Consider the following 13,745-nt stretch of genomic DNA (forward strand, 5'->3'; position numbering starts at 1 on the left):
CGGTCTGCGGCCAACAAGGCTGAGTTCATCTCAGCCTATGCTACCCTCCAGTCCCTAGACTTCCTGGCGCTGACGGAAACATGGATCACCACAGATAACACTGCTACTCCTACTGCTCTCTCCTCGTCTGACTACGTGTTCTCGCATACCCCTAGAGCATCGAGCCAGCGGGGTGGTGGCACTGCAATCCTCATCTCTCCCAAGTGGACATTCTCTCTTTCTCCCCTGACCCATCTGTCTATCTCCTCATTTGAATTCCATGCTGTCACAGTTACCAGCCCTTTCAAGCTTAACATCCTTATCATTTATCGCCCTCCAGGTTCCCTTGGAGAGTTCATCAATGAGCTTGACGCCTTGATAAGTTCCTTTCCTGAGGATGGCTCACCTCTCACAGTTCTGGGTGACTTTAACCTCCCCACGTCTACCTTCGACTCATTCCTCTCTGCCTCCTTCTTTCCACTCCTCTCCTCCTTCGACCTCACCCTCTCACCTTCCCCCCCTACTCACAAGGCAGGCAATACGCTTGACCTCATCTTTACTAGATGCTGTTCTTCCACTAATCTCATTGCAACTCCCCTCCAAGTCTCCGACCACTACCTTGTATCCTTTTCCCTCTCGCTCTCATCCAACACTTCTCACTCTCCCCCTACTCGGATGGTATTGCGCCGTCCCAACCTTCGCTCTCTCTCTCCCGCTACTCTCTCCTCTTCCATCCTATCATCTCTTCCCTCTGCTCAAACCTTCTCCAACCTATCTCCTGATTCTGCCTCCTCAACCCTCCTCTCCTCCCTCTCTGCATCCTTTGATCTCCTCTGTCCCCTATCCTCCAGGCCGGCTCGGTCCTCCCCTCCTGCTCCGTGGCTCGACGACTCACTGCGAGCTCACAGAACAGGGCTCCGGGCAGCCGAGCGGAAATGGAGGAAAACTCGCCTCCCCTGCGGACCTGGCATCCTTTCACTCCCTCCTCTCTACATTTTCCTCTTCTGTCTCTGCTGCTAAAGCCACTTTCTACCACTCTAAACTCCAAGCATCTGCCTCTAACCCTAGGAAGCTCTTTGCTACCTTCTCCTCCCTCCTGAATCCTCCTCCCCCCCTCCTCCCTCTCTGCGGATGACTTCGTCAACCATTTTGAAAAGAAGGTTGACGACATCCGATCCTCGTTTGCTAAGTCAAACGACACTGCTGGTCCTGCTCACACTGCCCTACCCTGTGCTTTGACCTCTTTCTCCCCTCTCTCTCCAGATGAAATCTCGCGTCTTGTGACGGCCGGCCGCCCAACAACCTGCCCACTTGACCCTATCCCCTCCTCTCTTCTCCAGACCATTTCCGGAGACCTTCTCCCCTACCTCACCTCGCTCATCAACGCATCCTTGACCGCTGGCTACGTCCCTTCCGTCTTCAAGAGAGCGAGAGTTGCACCCCTTCTGAAAAAAACCTACACTCGATCCCTCCGATGTCAACAACTACAGGCCAGTATCCCTTCTTTCCTTTCTCTCCAAAACTCTTGAACGCGCCGTGCTTGGCCAGCTCTCTTGCTATCTCTCTCAGAATGACCTTCTTGATCCTAATCAGTCAGGTTTCAAGACTGGGCATTCAACTGAGACTGCTCTTCTCTGTGTCACGGAGGCTCTCCGCACTGCTAAAGCTAACTCTCTCTCCTCTGCTCTCATCCTTCTAGACCTATCTGCTGCCTTTGATACCGTGAACCATCAGATCCTCCTCTCCACCCTCTCCGAGCTGGGCATCTCTGGCACCGCGCACGCTTGGATTGCGTCCTACCTGACAGGTCGCTCCTACCAGGTGGCGTGGCGAGAATCTGTCTCCGCACCACGTGCTCTCACCACTGGTGTCCCCCAGGGCTCTGTTCTTGGCCCACTCCTATTCTCGCTATACACCAAGTCACTTGGCTCTGTCATATCCTCACATGGTCTCTCATATCATTGCTATGCAGATGACACACAATTAATCTTCTCCTTTCCCCCTTCTGACAACCAGGTGGCGAATCGCATCTCTGCATGTCTGGCAGACATATCAGTGTGGATGACGGATCACCACCTCAAGCTGAACCTCGGCAAGACGGAGCTGCTCTTCCTCCCGGGGAAGGACTGCCCGTTCCATGATCTCGCCATCACGGTTGACAACTCCCTTGTGTCCTCCTCCCAGAGTGCTAAGAGCCTTGGCGTGACCCTGGACAACACCCTGTCGTTCTCCACCAACATCAAGGCGGTGACCCGATCCTGTAGGTTCATGCTCTACAACATTCGCAGAGTACGACCCTGCCTCACACAGGAAGCGGCGCAGGTCCTAATCCAGGCACTTGTCATCTCCCGTCTGGATTACTGCAACTCGCTGTTGGCTGGGCTCCCTGCCTGTGCCATTAAACCCCTACAACTCATCCAGAACGCCGCAGCCCGTCTGGTGTTCAACCTTCCCAAGTTCTCTCACGTCACCCCGCTCCTCCGCTCTCTCCACTGGCTTCCAGTCGAAGCTCGCATCCGCTACAAGACCATGGTGCTTGCCTACGGAGCTGTGAGGGGAACGGCACCTCCGTACCTTCAGGCTCTGATCAGGCCCTACACCCAAACAAGGGCACTCCGTTCATCCACCTCTGGCCTGCTCGCCTCCCTACCTCTGAGGAAGCACAGTTCCCGCTCAGCCCAGTCAAAACTGTTCGCTGCTCTGGCACCCCAATGGTGGAACAAGCTCCCTCACGACGCCAGGACAGCGGAGTCAATCACCACCTTCCGGAGACACCTGAAACCCCACCTCTTCAAGGAATACCTGGGATAGGATAAGGTAATCCTTCTAACCCCCCTTAAAAGATTTAGATGCACTATTGTAAAGTGGTTGTTCCACTGGATATTATAGGTGAATGCACCAATTTGTAAGTCGCTCTGGATAAGAGCGTCTGCTAAATGACTAAAATGTAAAAAAATGTAAAATGTAAATGAACTTATCGTCTGCAGCAGAGGTATTCTTGGTCTTCCTTTCCAGTGGCGGTCCTCATGAGAGCCAGTATCATCAAAGCGCTTGACGGTTTTTGCGACTGCACAAATTTTCATAGTTCTTGACATTTTCCAGATTGACTGACCTTCATGTCTTAAAGTAATGATGGACTGTTGTTTATCTTTGCTTATTTGAGCTGTTCTTGCCATAATATGGACTTGGTCTTTTACCAGATAGGGCTATCTTTTGTACACCACCCCTACCTTGTCAGAACACAACTAATTGGCTGAAACGCATTAAGGAGGAAGGAAATTCCACAATTTAACTATTAACAAGGCACACCTGTTAATTGAAATACATTCCAGGTGACTACCTCATGAAGCTGGTTGAGAGAATGCCAAGAGTGTGCGAAGCTGTCATCAAGGCAAAGGGTGGCTACTTTGAAGAATCTCAAATATAAAATAGATTTTGATTTGTTTAACACTTTTGGTTACTACATGATTCCATGTGTGTTATTTCATAGTCCTGATGTCTTCACTATTATTCTACAATGTAGAAAATAGTAAAAATAAAGAAAAACCCTTGAATGAGTAGGTGTGTCTGAACTTTTGAATGGTACTGTATATAAAGTGTAATACTGGGACGCAAAATCTAAATGTTGCACGTTTCAACTCTATTTCCGACTTCGTACAGGTGGTCTTCTTTTTTTAAAGCCCATAATCATGTCTGAGGTTTATACTTTGGATTCAAAGTAGATTTGTTTCAGACTACCAATAATCACTCTGTGTGGCCCTGATTTAGCCCATTGCAATAAAAAAGTTAAGAATGATCTTCTGACAAAAATGGCCTTGGTTTTTGTCACTGGGAGGACATGTAATCTCAGCAGCATGTTGTCAGTAGAATGCAGATCCATGAGGGAAATAAGTCTCTCTAGAGTTATACATAAATCAGGAGAATAGATTAATAAAGGAAAAGGAAGATCCATCCAACTGCCCTCCGCTCCATCCAACTGCCCTCCGCTCCATCCAACTGCCCTCCGCTCAATCCAACTGCCCTCCGCTCAATCCAACTGCCCTCCGCTCAATCCAACTGCCCTCCGCTCAATCCAACTCAATCCAACTGTCCTCCGCTCAATCCAACTGTCCTCCGCTCAATCCAACTGCCCTCCGCTCAATCCAACTGCCCTCCGCTCAATCCAACTGCCCTCCGCTCAATCCAACTGTCCTCCGCTCCATCCAACTGCCCTCCGCTCCATCCAACTGCCCTCCGCTCCATCCAACTGCCCTCCGCTCTGTCCTCCGCTCAATCCAACTGCCCTCCGCTCCATCCAACTGCCCTCCGCTCCATCCAACTGTCCTCCGCTCAATCCAACTGCCCTCCGCTCCATCCAACTGCCCTCCGCTCTGTCCTCCGCTCAATCCAACTGCCCTCCGCTCCATCCAACTGCCCTCCGCTCCATCCAACTGTCCTCCGCTCCATCCAACTGCCCTCCGCTCCATCCAACTGTCCTCCGCTCAATCCAACTGCCCTCCGCTCAATCCAACTGCCCTCCGCTCAATCCAACTGCCCTCCGCTCAATCCAACTGTCCTCCGCTCCATCCAACTGCCCTCCGCTCCATCCAACTGCCCTCCGCTCCATCCAACTGCCCTCCGCTCTGTCCTCCGCTCAATCCAACTGCCCTCCGCTCCATCCAACTGCCCTCCGCTCCATCCAACTGTCCTCCGCTCAATCCAACTGCCCTCCGCTCCATCCAACTGCCCTCCGCTCTGTCCTCCGCTCAATCCAACTGCCCTCCGCTCCATCCAACTGCCCTCCGCTCCATCCAACTGTCCTCCGCTCCATCCAACTGCCCTCCGCTCCATCCAACTGCCCTCCGCTCCATCCAACTGTCCTCCGCTCCATCCAACTGCCCTCCGCTCCATCCAACTGCCCTCCGCTCTGTCCTCCGCTCAATCCAACTGCCCTCCGCTCAATCCAACTGCCCTCCGCTCTGTCCTCCGCTCTGTCCTCCGCTCAATCCAACTGTCCTCCGCTCCATCCAACTGCCCTCCGCTCCATCCAACTGTCCTCCGCTCTGTCCTCCGCTCCATCCAACTGCCCTCCGCTCCATCCAACTGCCCTCCGCTCCATCCAACTGCCCTCCGCTCAATCCAACTGCCCTCCGCTCAATCCAACTGCCCTCCGCTCAATCCAACTGCCCTCCGCTCAATCCAACTGTCCTCCGCTCCATCCAACTGTCCTCCGCTCTGTCCTCCGCTCCATCCAACTGTCCTCTACTCCATCCAACTGCCCTCCGCTCCATCCAACTGCCCTCCGCTCCATCCAACTGCCCTCCGCTCTGTCCTCCGCTCAATCCAACTGCCCTCCGCTCTGTCCTCCGCTCTGTCCTCCGCTCAATCCAACTGTCCTCCGCTCCATCCAACTGTCCTCCGCTCCATCCAACTGTCCTCCGCTCCATCCAACTGTCCTCCGCTCTGTCCTCCGCTCAATCCAACTGTCCTCCGCTCCATCCAACTGCCCTCCGCTCCATCCAACTGCCCTCCGCTCTGTCCTCCGCTCCATCCAACTGTCCTCCGCTCCATCCAACTGCCCTCCGCTCCATCCAACTGCCCTCCGCTCCATCCAACTGCCCTCCGCTCCATCCAACTGCCCTCCGCTCCATCCAACTGCCCTCCGCTCCATCTCTCACAATACAACAAAGCAATTTGCAGCCGGGGAAAAGGAACATAACACCTTCATTCCAAATAGCACCCTATTTAATTTATAGTGCACTAATGTTGACCATGATCCATAGGACTCTGATCAATTTGGGATGTACACTTGGTTTCAACTCCGAGGTTAATCTAAATCCAGTGGTACATCAGGTAAGGGTGACAGTGTTAACAACAGCCAGGGACTCCTAATCCAGTGGTACATAAGGTAAGGGTGACAGTGTTAACAACAGACAGGGACTGTATGTAAATGTAGTCCATTGTTCAACAACAACATACAATTATTCATGAAGCAGCAACGTGACAGTGACTTTGAGATTGAAATGAGAAAGTCAGAGTGACAGAAGAAAATCACCAATGCTTCTCTTCCAGTCTAGGTTGCTAAATTGACACAATCACCGATAACAAGGGTCACTTCCTTGGAGTGAGAAGAAAATCATTGCCTGAGGCATTCCCTGTGTTTGAGTGCTCAATAAACCATCCACAACTTAGAATCAAAACAATACATTTACACTGCCTGCCTGTCAACTAATTCCCTACATGCAGTGTTACATGTCAATCTGACACAGTACATCATTATTTAGCAGACCCTTCTACAGAGTGACAGCTACAATCAGTCAATTAAACAAAAGGTAGATAAAACGACCTCATATTACAAGTATTGTTATTATTATTATTATTATTATTATTCAAATTATTATAGTTATTATTGATTAATATTTGTATTATTCATATTATTATTGTTATTATTGTTATTATTCATATTATTAATATTGATATTATTACTATTATTATTATTATTCTTGTTGTTATTATTATTATTATTATTATTATTCTTGTTATTATTGTTATTATTATTGTTTATTATTATTATTATTATTATTGTTATTATTAGTAGTATTGTTATTGCTATTATTATTATTATTATTGTTATTATTGTTATTATTATTATTATTATTGTTATTATTATTATTATTATTATTATTAGTAGTATTGTTATTGCTGTTATTATTATTATTATTATTATTCTTGTTATTATTGTTTATTATTATTATTATTGTTATTATTATTATTATTATTGTTATTATTATTATTCTTGTTATTATTAGTAGTATTGTTATTGCTGTATTATATGATTGTTGTTATTATTGTTATTATTATTATTATTATTATTATTATTATTATTGTTATTATTATTATTCTTGTTATTATTAGTAGTATTGTTATTGCTGTTATTATTATGATTGTTGTTATTATTGTTATTATTATTGCTATTATTGTTGTTATTGTTATGATAATTGTTATTATCATTATGAATTATTATTATTGCTGTTACTATTACTATTATTGTTATTATTATTTTTGACTATTATTACCATTATTATTGATGTTCTTCATATTATTCATAGTACCATTATTATTGTTATTACTATTATTATTACTATATTATTGTTGCTATTATTACTACTATTACTATTATTATTATTGTTATTATTGTTATTATTAATATTGTTATTATTATTATCATCATCATCAACTAGCCTGAAATACAAACACCACACGAGTTGATCTAAATGGAAACATTTGTTCTGGTCCTTTCTACATAAGACAAGCCACAACAACACTGCAGGCCTTGTTTGGACATTATTGGGGAAGTAGAGTGCTCTCCACTTTGATTACTGGCCATTAATCCTTTGCACCAAATGGGGTTGCTAAAAGCAGCTAGCTAGCGGTGATGTGAGTTGAGTTCCAGTCAGAAGAGATTAAAGACATGGAGATGAGAGGAGGGGTGCATCATAAATAGTACCCTGTTCACTTTATACAGTGAGGGGAAAAAGTATTTGATCCCCTGCTGATTTTGTACTCTATTCCCTTTATAGTGCTGGGCTCAGGTACTCGATTCCCTTTATAGTGCTGGGCTCAGGTACTCTATTCCCTTTATAGTGCTGGGCTCAGGTACTCTATTCCCTTTATAGTGCTGGGCTCAGGTACTCTATTCCCTTTATAGTGCTGGGCTCAGGTACTCTATTCCCTTTATAGTGCTGGGCTCAGGTACTCTATTCCCTTTATAGTGCTGGGCTCAGGTACTCTATTCCCTTTATAGTGCTGGGCTCAGGTACTCTATTCCCTTTATAGTGCTGGGCTCAGGTACTCTATTCCCTTTATAGTGCTGGGCTCAGGTACTCTATTCCCTTTATAGTGCTGGGCTTTGGTACTCTATTCCGCTGTCTTGTCCCCACTAGCAGGGAGCTAGCAGCCTATGAGTGACACTGTCCTGTCCCCACTAGCAGGAAGCTAGCAGTCTAGGAGTAACGCTGTCCTGTCCCCACTAGCAGGAAGCTAGCAGTCTAGGAGTAACGCTGTCCTGTCCCCACTAGCAGGAAGCTAGCAGCCTTTGAGTGACACTATCATGTCCCCACTAGCAGGAAGCTAGCAGCCTTTGAGTGACACTGTCATGTCCCCACTAGCAGGAAGCTAGCAGTCTAGGAGTAACGCTGTCCTGTCCCCACTAGCAGGAAGCTAGCAGTCTAGGAGTAACGCTGTCATGTCCCCACTAGCAGGAAGCTAGCCGTCTAGGAGTAACGCTGTCATGTCCCCACTAGCAGGAAGCTAGCCGTCTAGGAGTGACACTGTCATGTCCCCACTAGCAGGAAGCTAGCCGTCTAGGAGTGACACTGTCATGTCCCCACTAGCAGGAAGCTAGCAGTCTAGGAGTAACGCAGTCCTGTCCCCATTCACACAGAAAAAAACTGAAAGAGGAAAATAACACCACTGGACAGGATAAATACAGTCTAATTTAAGATAGAAAAGGCCTTTGAATTTCAAGGCTTTGAAATAGATGGGAAAAATTATGAAGAGACATGCTGAAAACACACACGGCTTGTCAGAGAATATGTAGAAAGAAAAATACTTGGGACATATTTATACAGCAAGAGGTTAGTTGGTCCTGTGTGGCTCAGTTGGTAGAGCATGGTGTTTGCAACGCCAGGGTTGTGGGTTCGATTCCCACAGGGGACCAGTACGGAGAACAAAATGTATGAACTATATGCATTCACTACTGTAAGTCGCTCTGGATAAGAGCATCTGCTAAATGACTAAAATGTAAATGTAAAAATTACAACACAGTTCAAGAAACTGAACACAGTTCAGTTTCTGTCTTTTCACCCACATGAACCAAGGTTGAACTAGCCTGAATAAGAAATAAAGTCTAAATAATTGTAGAAGTTGTGATTGCACCCTACTAACAGATTGACATGATACCACCAGCCTTCCCTTAGTACCACTAACAGATTTCCTTCCCTTCCCCCCACCCCTCCTCCCCTTCCCCCGAATATGTAGTGAGGGCCAGCCAACAAGAGCATACAGGTCGCAGTGGTGGGTAGTATATGGAGATTTGGTGACAAACCGGATGGCACTGTGATAGACTACATCCAGTTTGCTGAGTAGAGTGTTGGAGGCTATTTTGTAAATTACATCGCAAAGTCAAGGATCGGTAGGATAGTCAGTTATGAGGGTATGTTTGGCAGCATGAGTGAAGGAGGCTTTGTTGGGAAATAGGAAGCCGATTCTAGATTTAATTTTGGATTGGAGATGCTTAATGTGAGTCTGGAAAGAGAGTTTACAGTCTAACCAGACACCTAGGTATTTGTAGTTGTCCACATATTCTAAGTCAGAACCGTCCAGTGTAGTGATGCTAGTCGGGCGGGCGGGTGCGGGCAGCAATCCGTTGAAGTGCATGCATTTAGTTTTACTAGCATTTAAAAGAAGTTGGAGGCCACGGAAGGAGTGTTGTATGTCATTGAAACTCGTTTGGAGGTTTGTTAGCACAGTGTCTAAAGAAGGGCCAGATGTATACAGAATTGTGTCGTCTGCATAGAGGTGGATCAGAGAATCACCAGCAGCAACAGCAACATTACTGATATATACAGAGAAAAGAGTCGGCCCGAGAATTGAACCCTGTGGCACCCCCACAGAGACTGCCAGAGATCCGGACAACAGGCCCTCCGATTTGACACACTGAACTCTGAGAAGTAGTTAGTGAACCAGGCGAGGCAGTCATTTCAGAAGCCAAGGCTGTTGAGTCTGCTGATAAGAATGCGATGATTGACAGAGTCGAAAGCCTTGGCCAGGTTGATGAAGACTGCTGCACAGTACTGTCTTTTATAGATGGTGGTTAAGATATCGTTTAGGACCTTGAGCGCGGCTGAGGTGCACCCATGACCAGCTCGGACACCAGATTGCATAGTGGAGAAGGTACGGTGGGATTCGAAGTGGTCGATGATCTGTTTGTTAACTTGGCTTTCAAAGATTTTATAAAAGGCAGGGCAGGATGGATAAAGGTCTAAAACAGTTTGTGTCTAGAGTGTCTCCCCCTTTGAAGTGGGGGATGACCGCGGCAGCTTTCCAATCTTTGGGGATCCCAGACGATACAAAAGAGAGGTTGAACAGGCTAGCAATAGGGGTTGCAACAATTTTGGCAGATAATTTTAGAAAGACAGGGTCCAGATTGTCTAGCCCAGCTGATTTGTAGGGATCCAGATTTTGCAGCTCTTTCAGAACATCAGCTGTCTGGATTTGGGTGAAGGAGAAGCGGGGGGGGAATTGGGCAAGTTGCTGCAGGGGGTGCTGAGCTGTTGGACGGGGTAAGGGTAGCCAGGTGGAAAGCATGGCCAGCCATAGAAAAATGCTTATTGAAATGATCGATTATTGTAGATGTATCGGTGGTGACAGTGTTTCCTAGCCTCAGTGCAGTTGGCAGCTGGGAGGAGGTGCTCTTATTCTCCATGGACTTTACAGTGTCCCAAACCCTTTTGGAATTAGTGCTACAGGATGCAAATTTCTATTTCAAAAAGCTAGCCTTAGCTTTCCTAACTGACTGAGTATATTGATTCCTGACTTCCCTGAAAAGTTGCATATCACGGTGGCTATTCTATGCTAATGCAGAACACTACAGGATATTTTTGTGCTGGCCAAGGGCAGTCAAGTCTGGGGTGAACCAAGGGCTATATCTGTTCTTAGTTCTACATTTCTTGAACGGGGCATGCTTATTTAAGATGGTGAGGAAAGCACTTTTGAAGAGCAACCAGGCATCCTCTACTGACGGGATGAGGTCAAGTAGAGGATGCCTGTATTCTGGAAGGCAGGATACAATGAGGCAGTGATCGCTGAGATCCTGGTTGAAGACACGTAGGCAAAGAGGCAGTGATCACTGAGATCCTGGTTGAAGACAGCAGAGTTGTATTTAGAGGGCAAGTTGGTCAGGATGATATCTAAGAGGAAGCCCATGGTTACAGATTTAGGGTTGTACCTGGTAGGTTCCTTGATGATTTGTGTGAGATTGAGGGCATCTAGCTTAGATTGTAGGACGGCCGGGGTGTTAAGCATAACACCTAACAGTATCAACTCTGAAGATAGATGGGGGCAATCAATTCACATATGGTGTCCAACGTACAGCAGGGGGCTGAAGGGGGTCTATAACAAGCGGCAATGGTGAGAGACTTGTTTCTGGAAAGGTGGATTTTTAAAAGTAGAAGCTCTAATTTTTTGGGCACAGACCTGGATAGTATGACAGAACTCTGCAGGCTAACTCCGCCCCCTTTGGCAGTTCTATCTTGTCGGAAAATGTTAAAATATTAGATGTCTTTATCTTCTCCAGAAACACGGATACATCTGGGACAGGATAGAGCTGACCAATATAGAAACCATGTGTTTGTTCCAGCTGAAGTCATTCACAGACCAATATAGAAACCATGTGTTTGTTCCAGCTGTAGTCATTCACAGACCAATATAGAAACCATGTGTTTGCTCCAGCTGTTGTCAGTCACAGACCAATATAGAAACCTTGTGTTTGTTCCAGCTGTAGTCAGTCACAGTGTGCCTCCCTGGCTCCTAGGCTTCTGGAAATAAATACTTCCCTTATTGACAAATCCATCTTCTCTCCTCCTACAGTGACAAGAGTCCAGGGAGTCATGGGTGTCCTGGGAGTTCAGGGAGTCCAGGGAGTTCAGGGAGTACTGGAAGTTCAGGGAGTCCAGGGAGTTCAGGGAGTCCAGGGAGTTCTGGGTGTCCAGGGAGTTCTGGGTGTCCAGGGAGTTCAGGGAGTCCAGGGAGTTCTGGGTGTCCAGGGAGTCCAGGGAGTCCAGGGAGTTCAGGGAGTCGCAGATATTGCCATGATCCCTCTTCAATTTCACAGAGGGCAGGAATCGGGTCACTACATACTATCCACAGCCTATGATGGATAGGTGGGATTAATTTCCGGACTGACCGGGGATGCATCCCAAATGGCACCCTATTCCCCATTGAGTGCACTCCTTTAGACCAGAGCCCTGGTCAAAAGTAGTGAGCTTTAGTCAAAGTAGTGCACTATATAGGGAACAGGGTGCCATTTGGGATGCATCCCAGGGTCTAACCAAGCAGGAAGCATCCATGGCCATGCAGTCTGAAGGGCAGGCTGAGCTTGGCAGAGACAGGGATGGAGCACCCCAATGGAGCTGGACTAGTAACGCTGACTCTCACTCTGCAGAGGTGAATTTAATTGAATTGGGTAAGAAAAGTATACAACAACCTGTACATTGGAGTACCAGACTATAGCGCTTAAATGCATTAATTAAAACACTTTTCAAAGTGGTCCTTGACGGGTTCATGTATTATTTAAAATCATAAAACAACTTTTAGCATTTGATTTAGATGGCCAAAGTTCCTGATGGGAAGGGGTTGTATTTCCTGGACTAGTAAGCATTTCAATGTTAGTCTACACCTGTTGTTTACCAACCATGTGACAAATACATTTGATTTGACCAGTCCATTGGTTCCATTGTGACAGGAATCTCTGTTAAAGTCATAGAATCGGTGTGGCTAAAGTATAGTATAATACAATGGAACAAATGCAATACTCCAGGAAATGCAAACCCTTACCATCTAGTATCCTTCTGATTTAGAAGATTCCACAACTATTGTATCCCCGCCAGGTCTAACTGATAAAAGCGCAGTAACTGCAGTCAACTGGTATTTTGGGTGCAGTAATTGCAGAATAACTGTAGTTTACTGCAGTTTAACTGCACTTATGCTGCCCTGTAACTGCAGTCACACTGAAAAATTACAGCAGTAAAAAAAGGCTGTTGTTTTGGACGCAGTATTTGAAGCATACTGCAGTTATACTGCACTCTGACTACAATCTTTTTTCGTAAGGGACAGACCGACGTTGGCTACTGTATTCCTACATTTACATTTTAGTCATTTAGCAGACGCTCTTATCCAGAGCGACTTACAGTAGTGAATGCATACATTTCATACATTTTTCTCCGTACTGGTCCCCTGTGGGAATCGAACCCACAACCCTGGCGTTGCAAACACCATGCTCTACCAACTGAGCAGACTGAAGGTTAGGGTTGGTCTGACTGCCCTTGGCTACTGTATTCCTCCTGGGAGCTGAGCAGACTGAAGGTTAGGGTTGGTCTGACTGCCCTTGGCTACTGTATTCCTCCTGGGAGCTGAGCAGACTGAAGGTTAGGGTTGGTCTGACTGCCCTTGGCTACTGTATTCCTCCTGGGAGCTGAGCAGACTGAAGGTTAGGGTTGGTCTGACTGACCTTGGCTACTGTATTCCTCCTGGGAGCTGAGCAGACTGAAGGTTAGGGTTGGTCTGACTGACTGACCTTGGCTACTGTATTCCTCCTGGGAGCTGAGCAGACTGAAGGTTAGGGTTGGTCTGACTGACTGACCTTGGCTACTGTATTCCTCCTGGGAGCTGAGCAGACTGAAGGTTAGGGTTGGTCTGACTGCCCTTGGCTACTGTATTCCTCCTGGGAGCTGAGCAGACTGAAGGTTAGGGTTGGTCTGACTGACCTTGGCTACTGTATTCCTCCTGGGAGCTGAGCAGACTGACGGTTAGGGTTAGTCTGACTGCCCTTGGCTACTGTATTCCTCCTGGGAGCTGAACAGACTGAAGGTTACGGTTGGTCTGACTGCCCTTGGCTACTGTATTCCTCCTGGGAGCTGAGCAGACTGAAGGTTAGGGTTGGTCTGACTGCCCTTGGCTACTGTATTCCTCCTGGGAGCTGAGCAGACTGAAGGTTAGGGTTGGTCTGA

General features: G+C 46.9%; 1 protein-coding gene across 1 annotated transcript in view; it reads right to left on the minus strand.

Annotated features, from left to right (window-relative positions):
* The window catches only part of LOC106613405 (contactin-5), a 507,858-nt gene that overhangs the window by 269,240 nt on the left and 224,873 nt on the right, over window positions 1-13,745 (minus strand). The gene's annotated exons all lie outside the window — the stretch shown is intronic.

Source organism: Salmo salar, chromosome ssa09, assembly GCF_905237065.1.
Source record: "Salmo salar chromosome ssa09, Ssal_v3.1, whole genome shotgun sequence".
NCBI lineage: Eukaryota > Metazoa > Chordata > Actinopteri > Salmoniformes > Salmonidae > Salmo > Salmo salar.